A 15,945-nucleotide genomic window follows, 5' to 3' on the forward strand; every position below is an offset into this window, starting at 1 on the left:
GAAAAAGAACGTAACTTAATGAACAAAAGTTTAACTATACCATAATTTCTTCCTAAACGGTGCTGCAAATTAAATCATATTTGGCTCCTGGCGGGAATGATTAACCAAAATAGACCTAAAAACCACTTTTTCACTTGTATACTAGCTTGAAGGATAAACTTCACCTCTTCCCCACCTGTTCACACAGACAACAGAATCTGGCACTTTAAGACGGAGTTGGTCTAGATCCAACCAAGTTTTTGCCTTTCTTACTCCTACATCAGAGTAAACAGAGTTCATTCGCAACACATATCATACATTTCCGAGTATGTCGATAGCATCTTTAGCAACAAAAGAGCTCAGGATTTCTGTATAAAGGCGTACAATCCAGCAAATCAATGGCTTGCCAAGGCCGGTGTTAGCTGGCTTTGAGCTAAAAGATCCTGCATTTATAACATTGCTTGAACACCATTTAAATCACTTGTCTGTCTGAAAGGGCTATTGGAATCCATAATAGTGTCCACTGGTCTGTTTGAAATGCCAAGTTATTTTTTTCCAAATATGAGTATGTGCTCAGCTCGTAATTTCTCACTTCTGTCACACTGGACAGTGTGCCTTTTATTACATTTATTTTTAATTTGTATTAGATTTGTGAACAAATAAGAAAATTAATTATAAGTTAGTTTCCTAAGAAACATGAGAAGTTTGATAATAGTTCCCTTTGCCTCTTTAGTGTTAATTGACTTTCATCAGAAAGCCCTGTTGACGGCTCCGTGCAGAGAGGTGTTGGCTGAATAGAACGCAGAATCTGGCCAATCTCACCTTTGTATTTCTGTCACTCGAGCACCTAGTTGACTTGTGATATAATGGGAGTCCTCCCTCTCCAGTCTAATTTGCAAAGTTACTAACAGCTGGTGAGCACGTAACAAGCTCTCAGCTAATTTTTACTTTTGTTTCTGAGCACATATTGCATAATAATCACCTCAATTATGTGTTAATGTATGTTAAATGACAAGTCTTGCATTGAATACATGGATAAACAGTCCCTTTTTTAAAAATGATTACAGCTAATGCCTTTGTTCAGTGGTGTGGTTGACTCGTGACAAATTGACTGATTGGTATGATGGAGATGCTGAGATGGAGGAGTTGCTGATGAGATGCTGGAAGCTGGCAGCAATGATTAAGAGCCTCAAAAGCGAGGCAGCAATTGACTGACAACACCGAGGGACAATGTGTTTCTCATACGCTGACACCGACAATGCCAATGGGTATGTCCTCAAACCTTCTGGCTTTTTAAAAAGAAAGTAGATAATGGTTGGATGTTTTTCACAGTCCAGTTTTTCCCACTGTGGACTGTAAATAACACCATTAGACAGCAGACATAAAAACATGACAATCATCTCTCTTTGAATTACACAAGCGAGCAGAGAAAATGGGCCTCTGCCGTTCTGATTTGCACCAAATGCTTGGAACATTTAAGGTCATTGTGTGTAACACTGTTACGGGGACATATCCTTTAAAACAAACAAACAAAGAAACAAACATCTACAGTACTATGAGCCAAGCATAGCCTCCTGTACTGCCCTAACTTTAGCCAACTAGTGTTAAGCTTTCATCAGCTAGCATTAACAATGTTAACATTAGCTTTTCTTTTTTTTCTGACAATATATTTATTCATTTTCAGTTTTACAACAAATAGAAAATGGATACATTTTGAAATAAAAGTACAAAGTACAAATGACTAAACAATAAACATCCCAACAAACCAAAAAACAAACAAACCACAGAACATCAGCTCAGACTCGAGCACACAGCACCAGAGCTTGCGATGATAATATGCAATAGGAACATAAAAAAACAAACAAACCCTGCAGCATGATGGCAGAGACACCAGGCTCGACATAATTTAGATGCGGTTCTCAAATTTTATAGAATCGGTCTGTTTTTGAATGTATTATATATGTAGGGGACTCTAATGGCACTAAGTCAAACAGCACTCTCTGCTAGCCTTTACCATTTCCATTTCCATCTCCAGTTCCAAATCCAATATTTTTTATATTTCAGATGACACACTGGACCAGTACCTTTGCAGCTTATGGCATGACCAACAACAGTGAGTAAGAGTACTAGTTTCTGTCTTGCATTGAGCTAACATTAACACAGCTAATGTTAACATTAGAATGTCAGAGCGTTACGTAACATTAGCGAGTGTTAGCGACATTAACATTAGCTACCTAGCGTTAGCAATGTTAGCTAGTGTAACAAACTCTCGACCACTTGCAGATGATTCCAACGACATTGGTGCTGTGTCGTGAATGCAATGTAAGGAATGGACTGCCACATTTAGAAGGTAACACCTTTAACAGGAGGACTAATTCAAAGAAAATTATTTCTCATGTTCAAAAGATGCTGAAAAGTGTGACAATGTGACAAGGACACCATTTATGATTTTGATGCTGTGCAGGAGGAAGACTCAGCCATGTTTGACCTGCTGGAAACAGGATGACTCACTGAGAGACAAAAAGAGAAGCACGAACCGGCAGAAAAATGACGGATACAAAAGAAAACAAAGAGGGAACAATAAAAGAGCAAAAGTTTACAGAAGGCAGTGCAGCAATATCTCTGCAGTGAAGTGCTCAGGCTTTGCTGCTAGCTGGCAGTGAGTGTGTGTGTGTGTGTTGAAATCAAGCAAAACACTGTATCCTACAGATTACCTAATGAGGACTAGGCCTTAAAAAGCTTGGCATTTCCAGCACCGGCTCCCCGCCATGAACTTGCTGATAGTTTTCCTCAGAAAAGGATGCAACCAACACAATGAAAGGAAAGTCAGCATTTTAAGTTGCAAAAAGTGACTCTGCTGGCCTTTCCCTCTACCCCACCTCCCTCCTCGCTCTGATGTGTGTTGAGTAGGTGTGTATTTCTGCGTGCGTCACTGTTTGTTTGTGTGCCCCCGAGGCCTCGTAAGAAGCGTGAGAGAGCCTTTGTTCATTAGCCGTCAGCGTCCTACCTCGCAAACAACAGCGGGGACGGAGGGGTGGGGGAGAAGGAGGGGATGATGGGACTTGGGGGGGTGGGGGGGATGCCAAACATGAGAGCATAAAAGCATTCAATTAAGACATGAACTGCAGGGTTCATTAAGCATGAGCAAGCCGATGAAAATGACCATCCATCAAGAGAGAGAGTGCCGTGGCAGCGCTGAAACTCTCGTGCAGGCATGCGCACATGCAACATACTCAATTACTACGGAGGACATGCTCATCCTTGCCTGTTAAAAGTTGAATGTAAACTAACAGCTAACATTATATCACTGGTCTAGACGGCTATGAGTCATGTAATCATTGTACTATGGGACAATATCTGGCTTTTTCTCCATTTATCTGCAAGAAAATAACACCTGTCTACCTGCTATTTTATTTCATCTGCTTCATCCTGCTGGGGGCTGATTTTGGAAGTGCTGTGCTTCCTTGCAGATATCCACAGATATGACAATAAAATGGCTCTCAAATACTAGCCTGAATTTTGATGCCTATTGCCACTCGACCTGTGGTGCTCGAAGAATATATTTGAAAAAAAACAAACTACACTCAGTAACCAGATCACTACAGCATTGGTGTTGTAGTTGGCTAACTTTTACTCTCTATATAATATACTAACCAAGATTAGGCTCAGCTTTTGGCTCAGACATTCCACATAACGTATTAGTGCTAACTTGACCGCGGAGCCCTTCACGTCCAAAATTGACGCTAGAGGGGTAGGTAGATTGTCATATTTCGACGCTTAAGGCCACTGACCAAGCTGCCGTATTTGACAGGTTGGGGCTGAGAGCCTGTTGGAACCCTTCCTTCTGCGTAGGGATATGGTAGTAGGGGGTAGAAAGAAACTTTCCTACATGAAACTACAGACAAGTTCTGTGGATTATCTTGCGCAACAGGGTCATGATTTCTGTGGAGTTTTACAAATGTATTTTTTGGCACCTAGAGCACCACAAGCCGAGTGCCATCTGGTCCCATTATATTGGAGAGAAGGAAGACATCTCTACTGCAGATATCTCCAAAAGTGTACGTAGTACGGCAGACAGACGCAAAAATATGCCTTTTTGATTTGGGGGTGAACTGTCCCTTTAAGCATTGAAAATGATATATATCTGGCTGTTAGAGAGCAGAAACAAAAGCGCTAAAGATGAACTGCTAATCTGTATATCAATCTCCGATCACATCACCTATGTACGGCATGCAGGCATGTGGGCCCGAGGACATGCAGTATGAAATATGGGGCATGTTGTGGAATGGAACATGTAATACATTGCCAAAGACGCTCTTTCCTGTCAGGTTAAAAAGGATGTTCCCACAGGTGTAATTCTAAAAAAGTGTAATATGAAACGATTAAATGTGTGTGTGCTTAGGTGGGCACATGTCTTTTGTGAGGCTTTACCATATCATGTCGACACTTCCTCAGCACCCACGGGCGCACACGTTTACATCTGAGAAACCGCATCGCTGAGACGAGCTGTCTGCCCTTTTAGAACCTATTCATGCATTAATGTGCTTGCTTTGCTTTTGGTGGAGCATATGGGCACATATGGTGTATGCAGGTATGTTCAGCAGAGATACAAATCACAGAAGACACTGAGCATTAATAGCTGAATGCATGTTCTGCTCTTCGAGGGATCGGTCTCGCCATAATATGTATTTCAGTGCACTCAAAGGGCTGCAGGCTCTTTCTTCATTGTAAGCGATCAAAGCAGCTGTTTGTAAGTGGCCTTGGCCTCAAAACACTCAGTGCTCTCACTCTTTTCAGAAGGCTCTGCTGTGTTTGAATGTACTCTGTGTTCTTAATCCAGCAGCACACACCAGATACTTTGCCCGGAATAGTGTGAATTCTGCTTACATAGGGATGCAGCACCGCCATTTCCATGTTTATGCTTTTGAGAAGGAGAAGGAGTCACAGCTTTTTTTAGTCATTCTTTAAGAGCTAGGGTTAAAGCCCAGTGAGACAGTGTATATGAGACTGAGGATGCTGGTTAACATGTCTGTATGGTGCCAAAGTGTTTCTGCATTTAAATGCCGTCCACAGGCACTTTGCATTTGTGCATGTGAGAGTATTTAGAGCGTGTCCGTGCGCATACGTGTCGCTCTGTAACTGGTGGGAGACAAATGTCTGTTTTAAAAGCATCTGCTGAGTTGTCTGAAAGTAATTACAATCCATTTTCTGAAGAAGGAGCTTTTATTTTCCATTATTTCCCTCAGTCTAAGTCAGGGATCATGTGGCTCTTAACGAATGCACAAACCCCTGCACTGCTGCTTTATAAAATCGTGCTTAATAGATATAGTTTTGCAAGGACAAAATTTTTTTTGAAATTAAACAAGTTTGAACCTGTTTGAGAGTTAATGAAAAATAATAATTTTCATGGAATTTGTTGATATAAAAACCCAACAAAATTTAATGAAAAGACAAAGGAACGATGGCCAAAGGATAATACACCACTTTTGGCAATCCTTTTTTGTCTGGTAATAGCAAGATGATTTGACAACAGAGAATGGTTGTTACCACTCACTGTCACAGTTTGTCTTTTTGGCTAGTTGTTTCCTCTTTTATTGTGTAGATTATATCCTTATGTGTCATGTTTTACTTTCCACTTCTTGTCTGTTTTCCCTCCTTTTTTCTGTGTACACCTGTCTTTCATTTGTTCACTCACCCTTGTGTATTTAAGTCTGTGTTTTTCCTTTACTTTTTGTTGGTTCCTCTGTGCAGGTACGTGACCACAGGGTACGCGAGGCCTTTGTACGCTTGACCAAAACAGGCTACACCCTCCGTCGACCACACAAACACTCATTGGCTGCACCCAAACGACGGAACGCCACTCAGTGAAATCTGTTCCTGAAGACATTTTAAGCGAGAAATAAGCCATACAGTTTCAGAGTCTGTCTTCATTTTAACCTGACTATTGTTTAGATTTTATAGTTTTCCAGGAGTTTCCAGAGGCGTTGCGTCGTGCTGGACATTCATGTGTCCTCTGTGTTCCTCTCCATGGTTTCTGGTTTGTCTTCGGTTTTGTATTTCTCTTTAGTTTTTTTCCTTGGACTTTCCTCTGCCTGCTTTTTGTTGCGTGTTGGACTTTGGCTCAGCTTATCATCAAAGCTCGCTTTTTGTTGCATTTTCCTGCCTGCCCCTGTGTCTGCATTTGGGTCCTTACCAAACCCTAACACTCAGCTCCACTGGCTCCCAATTAGCTCAGTGTTCATTGTCATGGTAGCTGAGTTGTAATGACCTGGCTTCAAGCCTGCGTGACCGTGTTGTAGTCTGGGCCTTTCCTTAAAAGTAGTCACTTTGACTCTTGCATGTTTTAACCTGAGTTTCCCTTTTAGCAGCTTAAAAAATATTAATGTTGTCCAACTGATGAAAGTTTGGACTCCACAACTAAAGGTAAATCATACCTATATCAAGCATTATGTTTTATTGCTGCACCATAGTTAGCTTCTCTTGAGGATCAGTAATAAAAACTGTTTGAGTTGAGACAATGCAGTTACTAACCCAATCTTTTAAATGGTTTTGATAGCAAAAATGTAGGAGAATTTACTCTACATATAACATAATATGAATAATATGAAATATTTTAAGGATAAGATCACAACTTTAAAACAATAGTCAGGTGCTCATATGCACAGGTTTTGCTTGCTGTAATCATTCCTCCTGTTCATACCGGCTGTGACGACATCCCCTCCTAATGAGCTTCCACTGTAACAGATGGTGGACAAAACTGTCCTCATTCTGTGCAAAAATATATTCCTAAATTTGTCTGAAGATAATATAAGGCTTCATCAGTCCTTATAAGTCAACTTATGTAAATATCTATCCCTGGATGGTGTTTTTGTGCTGAGCTCTGGAGGAAGAGGGATAGTAAAGCAGTGAAAGAACAGTAGCTTGCAAAGATATTCACTTGATTTGACCTTCTCAAGCTGAAGGGATCTCTTAATGGTTAGTATGAACAGGACGTAAAAACTGTGAACCTGTCTGGTAAAAATAGTTTTCACAGGAAAGCAACACAATAAGACTGATATATCTTACACCTCATTTTATTGTCACATACTTTCAAAGTTACAGACATGTTTTTGTAATAATGCTCAAAAATGAGATTGTAAATTGGTGAGGTGTTCCTTTAATTACCTCAGAGAGATGATGCAGATTTGTGTATCAGACTCCACTTTAGATGATTTCACTGATTAACCCGCCCTCAGCCAGAAAAAGTACTTGATCCAGACTTTGGTCGGAACAACAACTTACAGTCTCTGCACTTACTGGCACAATGCTTTTTACTTTATGAGTGGTTTGGATATGACCCCATGTGTCAGCTCCAATGAAGTCTATTCACACTTAATTCTGTCTGTCATGTTTGTCCTTTTAATACAATGAAATGATTTTAACCGCTGATTAGATTACTGCTGCCACTGTTTTGAAGTGTGCGCTTAATAGGTTAGATTATTGATATGTGTCCTAAATTGAAAATATAAACGGCAAATCAGTGGCTGCACAACGTTTTGCATGAAGCCGGTGGTATTTGCATTTTAATTGGCGGGCAGAGCTAATGATAAAAGACTGTAATTTAGCAGCTAAATATGACTGGGAACCCAGGCAAAGCAATTAGTATTCTCTAAATGTCACGTCTTTGTATCGGGATGCATTTTACACAAAATGTATTAGTCACTCTGCGGTCGCACAGAGGGACTGTTACACAATGTAGGCACACCTTGAGTACCTGTGCTCTACCAAAGCTTCCTCAATTGTACAGATATATCACTTGAAGCAAAAACCAACAGTCCCAAATGTGTCTGTTTCCACAGACTAAATATTCCCACAGGGAGTGTGAAAAGTGCACTGGAGCTGCATTTTCTTTTCTCACCTAGCAAGTTCTAATACACAGCTGATATGACTACAGAGAGGTAGAAAGTACGGTAGTGGCAGCGTTTCCTTAAATGGCTCTGGAAGAAGAATCCAGATCTTTCATTTATACATTATCATTCAGCAAAAACATCATTATTAATGGAAGAGTAAACAAGTTAAAAGACTCTTTTTGCATTTACTCAGGATTAACTCATTGAGACGTTGATATGAGATTGGTTGTGATGGCACATTTACTGCTATGGGAAAAGAAATTAATATTTTAAATCCTAACTGTCATAACCACAAAAAGTAGCTCAGATGATTGGCTCCAAAACTGTCATATGATCAGACTTGGGACTCCGTGGCCTCGCCTCTCAATACATTTCATGTTGATAAATGAGAGGTTATATATCAAAGTTGGCAGAGAGAGAAAAAAAGAAGTACAAAGTGCCTCAAAGGGGCCATAGAACGTAGCACAGGTGGTTGCAGCTCGTTAGACAATGACATATTGCTCGAAAATCTTCAATGTGTTACCTTCCAATGGTGTTTAGGGTCTATTATTAGCTCATTTATTGCGATTCTAACACTTGGAGGGGAGGTAAACAAGATCAGAGTGTCATGAGTTTAAATAACACTCCCAGTCATCCCAAAGGTAATTACACAGAGGTCAATGAGCGGAGGATGACCCAAAAAAAATAAATGGGCATCAGCAATCAATATTTCACGCTTACACACACAGACACAGACACAGACATAGACACACATACGCCTACACGCCCGTGCGCGGCGTCCCTGCCAGGAAACGAGTGGCTCATCTGTACACTCCTCCAGACTGCTCAAACAGAACACGAGGCCCAAATTACATTTTAATGGCCTTTCTCTCTTATTAGCACCGCAGCGTCTTTGAGTGCGCAAGAGCAAAATGAAGCTTTCAACCTTTCCCATTCCTGTGTCATTTCGCCCGATGCGATCAGGGCTTCCTGTCGACGCACCCACAGCTTTTTGCTCATATACGCTGGAATTATACGCTACGCCAAAGGACAATCTAAGTGTAATGGCTCACAACATTAAACCTACAGTGTGTGTGAAATAGTTACCTCAGTACATGATTGTCAAATACATTTTCATATCATGATGTGAAATGTTTTTGGTGTGTTTAATGAAATCTAATACATTTAACATCATTGCCAGAAAAAAAAAAACTGAATTCTGCAAAAACATATTAGTACAATACACAAAATACACAATACATGAATAGATTTGGGGCAACTCTTTCTGCACCCAACTCTGCAGCTGTAAAGGTATTCTTAACACCAGATAAACAATCATGTTCAAAAGGAGTTTTTAACATGCATTCTGCAGAGATTCATTCATTCTTTGTGTGACATTTTTATGTCTGTGTTGTAAAAGCGTATCCAGACTCATTTTTGACATTCTGAAGAAAGTTCAACATTTTATATTAATGCACACGGAATGTCAGCTGGAGAGTGTCAAGTGTGCAGAGGAGACAGGTACAACACTTTGTTCCTGAGTGGAAGTATTGAAGTGCATTCGAATGATGATGTGTTTACTTACTGATGTCGTACTGAACGGTGCGTACTGAAATGCATTTGAACACAGAGCATTTACTTACTGATACCAAAGTGCATTTGAACAGTGAGGCGTTGACTTACTTGAACTGTGGTGCGTTTGAATGATGTGTTCAATTACTTATGTACCTACTGAACTACTCTTGAACAGTGATGATTTCATTTACTTATGTACTGTAGTGCATTTGAAGGGTGATGCATTCACTTTCTGATCTACGTACTGGAGTACAGTTTTAAACACTTATGCATTCACTTACCAATGACACACTGTAATACATTTTAACAGTGATGTGTTTACTTACCTGTGGACACACTGTATTGGCATTTGGACGGTGATGCGTTCATATACTTATGTACGTAGTGAAGTACTCTTGAACAGTGCTGCATTCACCTACTGATGCACATAATGAAATGTATGTGACCAGTGATGCGTTCACTTACACCTGTACATACTGTGAATTACTCTTGAACAGTGATGCGTTTATGTAATTATATACATACTGTACAGCATGTGAAGGGTGATATGTTCATGTACCTGTGTATGTGGTGTAGTTCATTTGAACAGTGATGTGTTTACTTATTGATGTACATAATGAAGTACTCCTGAACAGTGCTGTGTTCATGGACTTACAGTATATATGTACTGTAATGCATTTTAGTAGTGATGTGTTTACTTACCTGCGTAGATACTGTATTGGCATTTGAAGGGTGATGTGTTTACTTACTGATCTACATACTGTAATGCATTGTAACAGTGATGTGTTTACTTACCTGCGTAGATACTGTATTGGCATTTGAATGGTGACGCATTCACTTACTGATGTATGTACTGAATAACATGTTAATGGTGAATAATCTGCATAGTGACTCAGATGCTCATGAGCTGGATGAAATGATGCACTGTGAGTAAAACTTTAGAGTTTTGTTGAAGTGACTGACCTGAATAACTCTGTTACATTGAACACATCTTGTGGAGAAAATAATAAAAAATAACTACTTCTCGCTCAAGGTTCTTGCAGTCCCATTAATTCAGTTTCAGTGTGGGGTTGTTATAAAACACTAACAATAGAGGATTCACCAAAACCATCAAGTTTCAGATTGTACAGGCAGTAGCTTAACCGAAAATGTTTTCATATGGGAGAGAGTTCGCCTTAAGGCTTTGGCTCCCTCTCAAGCTATGATACCAAACGTTCCTTCATGCCTGACTGATTCTGATACTCCGTGACTGTGTACTAGAAAGAGGAGAAATCCGAGATGAGCCAAAAGTGCTTGGTTAGATAAATTTTTTTAAAGAAAAGTTTCCCTTGCTTGAATGTCATTTTCGCCTCTATCTTTCAGCTTTTTAATCGTCCACAATCATCTGCTCCTCACAGGGTTAATGCACTCTGTGGCATAAGTAGTGTTTTTTAACACTCACACAGACACACTTAAGCTCTCTCACCACTTGCTTGTCCAATACCCTGCTAAGCTCTTTGGTCCCCACTGCGCTTAACTCAGTGAGAGTGTATCTGATAAACATGATCAGAGATTTCAGTTCAACCACAAAGTCGGCATTACTTTAAAGCTGAAAAGAGTGTTCTATTTCACATGCTCTCCAAGAATGGCCTTTTTCTTTATCTTATGGATTAAAAACAGCTGTATGTATTGTGTCATTGATAATATAACTACAATTAATATTACTTTACTTGAATTATATTGACAATTACCAGGGTTGTTTCAGCCCTGGAGTATATAGGAGGACAAACGACATAACAAGGTAATAAGAGAGAGACATTACATGGAAATGATGAGTGTAAATGATCAGTGATCCACCCTGTCTGTGTTGCTTAATTGGACCCAGTGTACCAATGACATTGATTTGTTAAACCTCTCACCTTTGACCTCAGTGTGGGCTGCAGCATTCTAATTGCAGCTAAGATGAGAAGAGAAGAGAGTGAAAACAGTAACAAAGAAAGAAAGCATTGAGGATTCCTAATCCACTTTCTTGTGGTCCTTTTCTTTGGGTGCTCACATGCTGTTCCCATCTTTCCACCATAAATGGTGTTAAGGACAGGGTGCAACTCTTATGAAGACAGGAAGCATATTTTCACCCACTCTGTCACAAGCAATCAGCGGAGAGCAGAGAGCCCTAATCAGAGAGCTGCTTGACAGCAGAAAAGCCTCTCCTCTAATAACCCAAACTGTTTCTGATGCTGAGATGGGAAGATAGGTTTGACATTTTGGCGGAGAAGTTTACCTCACAGAGCAGGAGAGAATGTTATGGACTTGGAGTGTTTAAAAGATTTATTTCTTACATTTTTGCATACCGAGCTTGGACAGGGAAAAGTTAAATGGCTTCGAGAAAAAATACTGACTTCAAAAATGTTATTCCTTGGACAAATTTAATGATACATAATATGTTGTTGATAAGAAATTTTGAAGCTATGCTGGTATCGTGCAACATAACGCAACTTCACAAGAGTAATCCCATGTCTCAACAGCACATCGGCAGCATGCTTGCAACACCGTCTCATCCATGAATTTCAAATTTCGAGCCGCAAAGGAGCAGCCAGACTTTCTGTGGAGTATGCAGTTTGTCTTTGATATGTGTGAGTATCGTGGATCTATTTTTACATCAACACTGATGCATATGATTGTGTTACAAGCGTTACGTGGCTCGTGGTAAGTGTGTGCTTGAGCAAGAGAGAGAAAGAGTGACGAGACCTGTGGCTGTGCTCACTGCAAACAGTGCTGGAGTTAAAGCAGTGAGGTGGGTGAGCAGTTAAGTTGTCTAGTGGCAGTAAATGTGCAGTGTAGGTTAGAGTCTGCTCATGAATAAACAATGCTGTTCCTCAACCAACCAACCCAACCACGGATATGTTGAAACCTACAAAGTAAAACAGGAAATGGCTGACCTGAAACCCAAAACGATGACATCAAAGCTGTCCTTAAAAATATATTGTGGTGTCACACTTACAAATGTTGAAACATAGCACCATCCCTTCCATCTCCAGATATGAAAGTCAGGTCATAAAGATGAAACGTGACCATGATATGATACCTATTGTAGAAATGTCAATTTTGTACGTAAGCCTATTACACGTACAGATGTGAATGCAGCAGTGGTTTGTAGAACCGTTAATGGCCAACATTTTATCCTGGCGACTGGGCTGCCTCAATACCCAACAAGTCTTTGTGTCTTCCGTGCTTGCTTCTGGGCAAAAATGAAAGTCTGCATGCAACTGCATGACAGTCCATACAATAGTTGTGCTGAGATAGCTAACATATTTAGGTCTGGACCAAAGTGATAGACCAACCGACCGACAGACATGGCTATCTTGAGAGACACATCGTTAGCGTGGCTAAAAATGCTAAAGTGTAAAAAAATGCAGATCTCATGAATTCAATCAATAAAAGAAATAAAAATGCTACAGAGTCGTTCTCCTTATATAATCAGTGTTGGTTTAAACATTCAACGTGGACTATAATGTTATGTCTGGTATGGAAATTGTACTACAATTTTGCATTATAATGTGTCCTGATTACATTAGCATATAGATTTTACATTGTTTCATGCTGCTAACCCACCTCCATTCCTCAGTATTGACAGTCCTCAAAAGAGATTTATGCTTTGGGAATATATTTAATTTCAAATTTTGACTTGACAATGTTCAAACTTGTCTGACTGTTGCTGCTGTGAAACCTCCCTGCCCTCTCCACCCAAAACAACTCAAATATTGGTGTCCAAAGCTTGCACTTGGATCGACCCCAGGGCAAGGATCAGCACAGCTAAATCCGCAACTAAACCACTCTGTAAAGATCTCTGATCAGTGGCAAAAAGAAAGCATGCCATTTGGAATGTTAGCCAACATCTCTGATTGGTTTCACTGTAATTCAAAAGGACTTTGTGAAAGATCTTCTGGTATGACAATGGATTCAGGATAAACATCCACTCTAAGTTTAATTTGTCATGCCTGCATCCTGTTTTCTGTTATGTATAGTAATAAAGCAGACATGCTGTGGAAAAATGGTTCTCTAATCAGTGCCAACTAAGACTGTCATCACTTCTTGTCACAGCTGTCAGGTACAGTACTTTGCCTGAGGACATGTGAGGAGTTTGTTGTATCTTGGTGGTTAATGTTTTAATCAGGGAAAGTTGATGGCAGGAGCTGCCACAAGAACAGTTTCTCAGATATTAGAGGAGCAGATGGGAAATGTTGCGTCGTTTAGATAATTTCTTCATTTCATGGCCATCCGTCCCAAGGTACAGACTGATAAAAATCTATTTCTGAGTGGAGTGCATTTGAAGGGCGACGGATCCAATTTGTTAACGCGTGTGTGTTTAGACGGGTGAGTATAAACAAAAACATTGACTGAAGTTCAAAATTATGTTAGAAATAATTTTGTTATTTGTAATAAAAATAATTTTGAGGCAACGCATTTATCTCTGCTTGATCAGTGCATTATTAACTGCTTAGCTGATCTGTTGATGTAACAAAACTGCGAAAGATTTTGTGTTTTGTCGAAAATCGTGAAGGATAGCGATCAGATCCATGATGTGGCTGACAAAGTGTAAATGAAAGTGTACTGTATTTCAAAGAAATACTATTATTACATGGCAATGAGTTGTCCTAAAAACAATCAAATGGTATGAATGGCAATATGTTAAATTACCGCAGCTTAACTGTAGCAGTTTGATGAGGATCTCGGGTTACCAGTCAGAGTGCATCTCATAACCCAGCTCAATAACTCTGAAAACACTGGAGTTGCATCCCATAGTGCATTGCAGTCGACCCGATCAAATCGATGGTTAGATGGTGGATGGTACAGAGAGGAGGATGAAGTTGGAAAATAATCTGACTCTGTAGAATGCGTGGACTATGAATGACAGATTTTTTGGTTCAGTGCCAGGGGATAGCAAGTCTGCCTGCTGTCATACTGTGGACAAACTGAACCTCTTCCACTGGTGAGTGGATCCACGGCAACCCCGCATAGTTATTTCTTGCTGGAAAATGGGGGGCTGAATATGTGATACAGGAGCTTATGTGTTTAAAGATGCCTGTTGCCACAAACCTCTACCTCGAAGGTTATATTGCATTATAATCATATACTAACACTCTTAAGGTGCTTTCACACAGCAAACAGTTGCTGTCGCTGCCTCCATTGCTTGTACTGACTTGTAAGACTTTATGATGGTTCAAAGTTTTTCATCATGCAATCACAGTTTGTGTGTGACCATGGCAACCCGGCAATGACAAAAATGGAAACAGTACAGGAGCTAATGTCACTGAGTTTAGGGAACAGACAGATCAATGAAGAGAAACAACAAACAAAGTTTGATTATCCAATCCAAGGGCAATAAACATATTGCTAACCGTTTCCTCTGGCTGCAACACACTCTCTATGAGCCACATTATGCTCAGTAGGTGGGCATTAGCGACATGTGGTGTAGGCTGGTGGGATTGGTGGTAGCTGGTGGCAGTATTGTGCCATGCTGCTATCTATCCAGAACAGAGAGCATGGATGTTGCCAGTCGGCAGCAGCTACGGCATCCGCTCACTCACATGCTGTAACCAGAGCCATCCCACCAGTGTGAAAATCGGTTGCTGTCCAATGATATGATTCCCCTCCACAATCAGTCCAAAATTGACTTTAACAAAGTGTGTTCATCAATAAATCTTTGAAATACTAAACTCTGCTGCTTGGTTTTTAGTCAGTCACTATAGTAATGAGCACCAGTGAGCGAAATAACACATCACCTAGAGACACAAAAAAGTGTAGTATTTGGTGTCTAGTTCCTCACTTAGTCGATGCAGCACAATTCTTCCAATCAATACAGTAATAAAACCATTCCATGCTTTTATTACTGGAATAACCGAGCGAGCATGAGGAGGTTGATCCCACTCCCATTCCCCCGTAAATCGGTCTTCCATTCCACTGATTCCACATATGTATTCTGAGCGCAGCATTTTGACCCCGCAGCGCTCATCCTACCCCCCACCACTCCGCCACCACCCTCGCTAATCGATGAGGGACGGCTCTGCAGTTGTTTAACCTGCCCGGCTCTCCCTCTTCAGCGTGGAGCAGGTGACACATCACATTAATAAATAAATAAGCAGGGGGGAGTGGAGCGCTCATCCCAGCGCCAATGATGAGACAATTATCTCATGGCAAACAACACTCTGCCATCACCTGCCACAATCGAAGGAATCAATAGGGCTTGGAGGAGGGAGGTGGAGGGGCGAGGGCAGTGTGGGGAGGGGGGGGGGGATGAAGGAAGGAAGGCCGAGAAGAGAAGAGCAACATGGAAACATACAGAAGAGACGCACGGACCCTCTGGTGGCCATATTGGAAGTCACAGCTCTCGTTGACTCGAAGAAGCTAATTACATCTGGAGCTTGGACCTGGATGTTTCCACAGAATTAAGGCTAATTTCTGAACCGATTGGACTCTAATCTGATTATTTCACTATTGATACAACTGAATGATTTTCCATTCATGCATTTTGAAAAAAACATCC

This window comes from Pagrus major, chromosome 3 (genome assembly GCF_040436345.1).
Source record: "Pagrus major chromosome 3, Pma_NU_1.0".
In the NCBI taxonomy this organism is placed as follows: domain Eukaryota; kingdom Metazoa; phylum Chordata; class Actinopteri; order Spariformes; family Sparidae; genus Pagrus; species Pagrus major.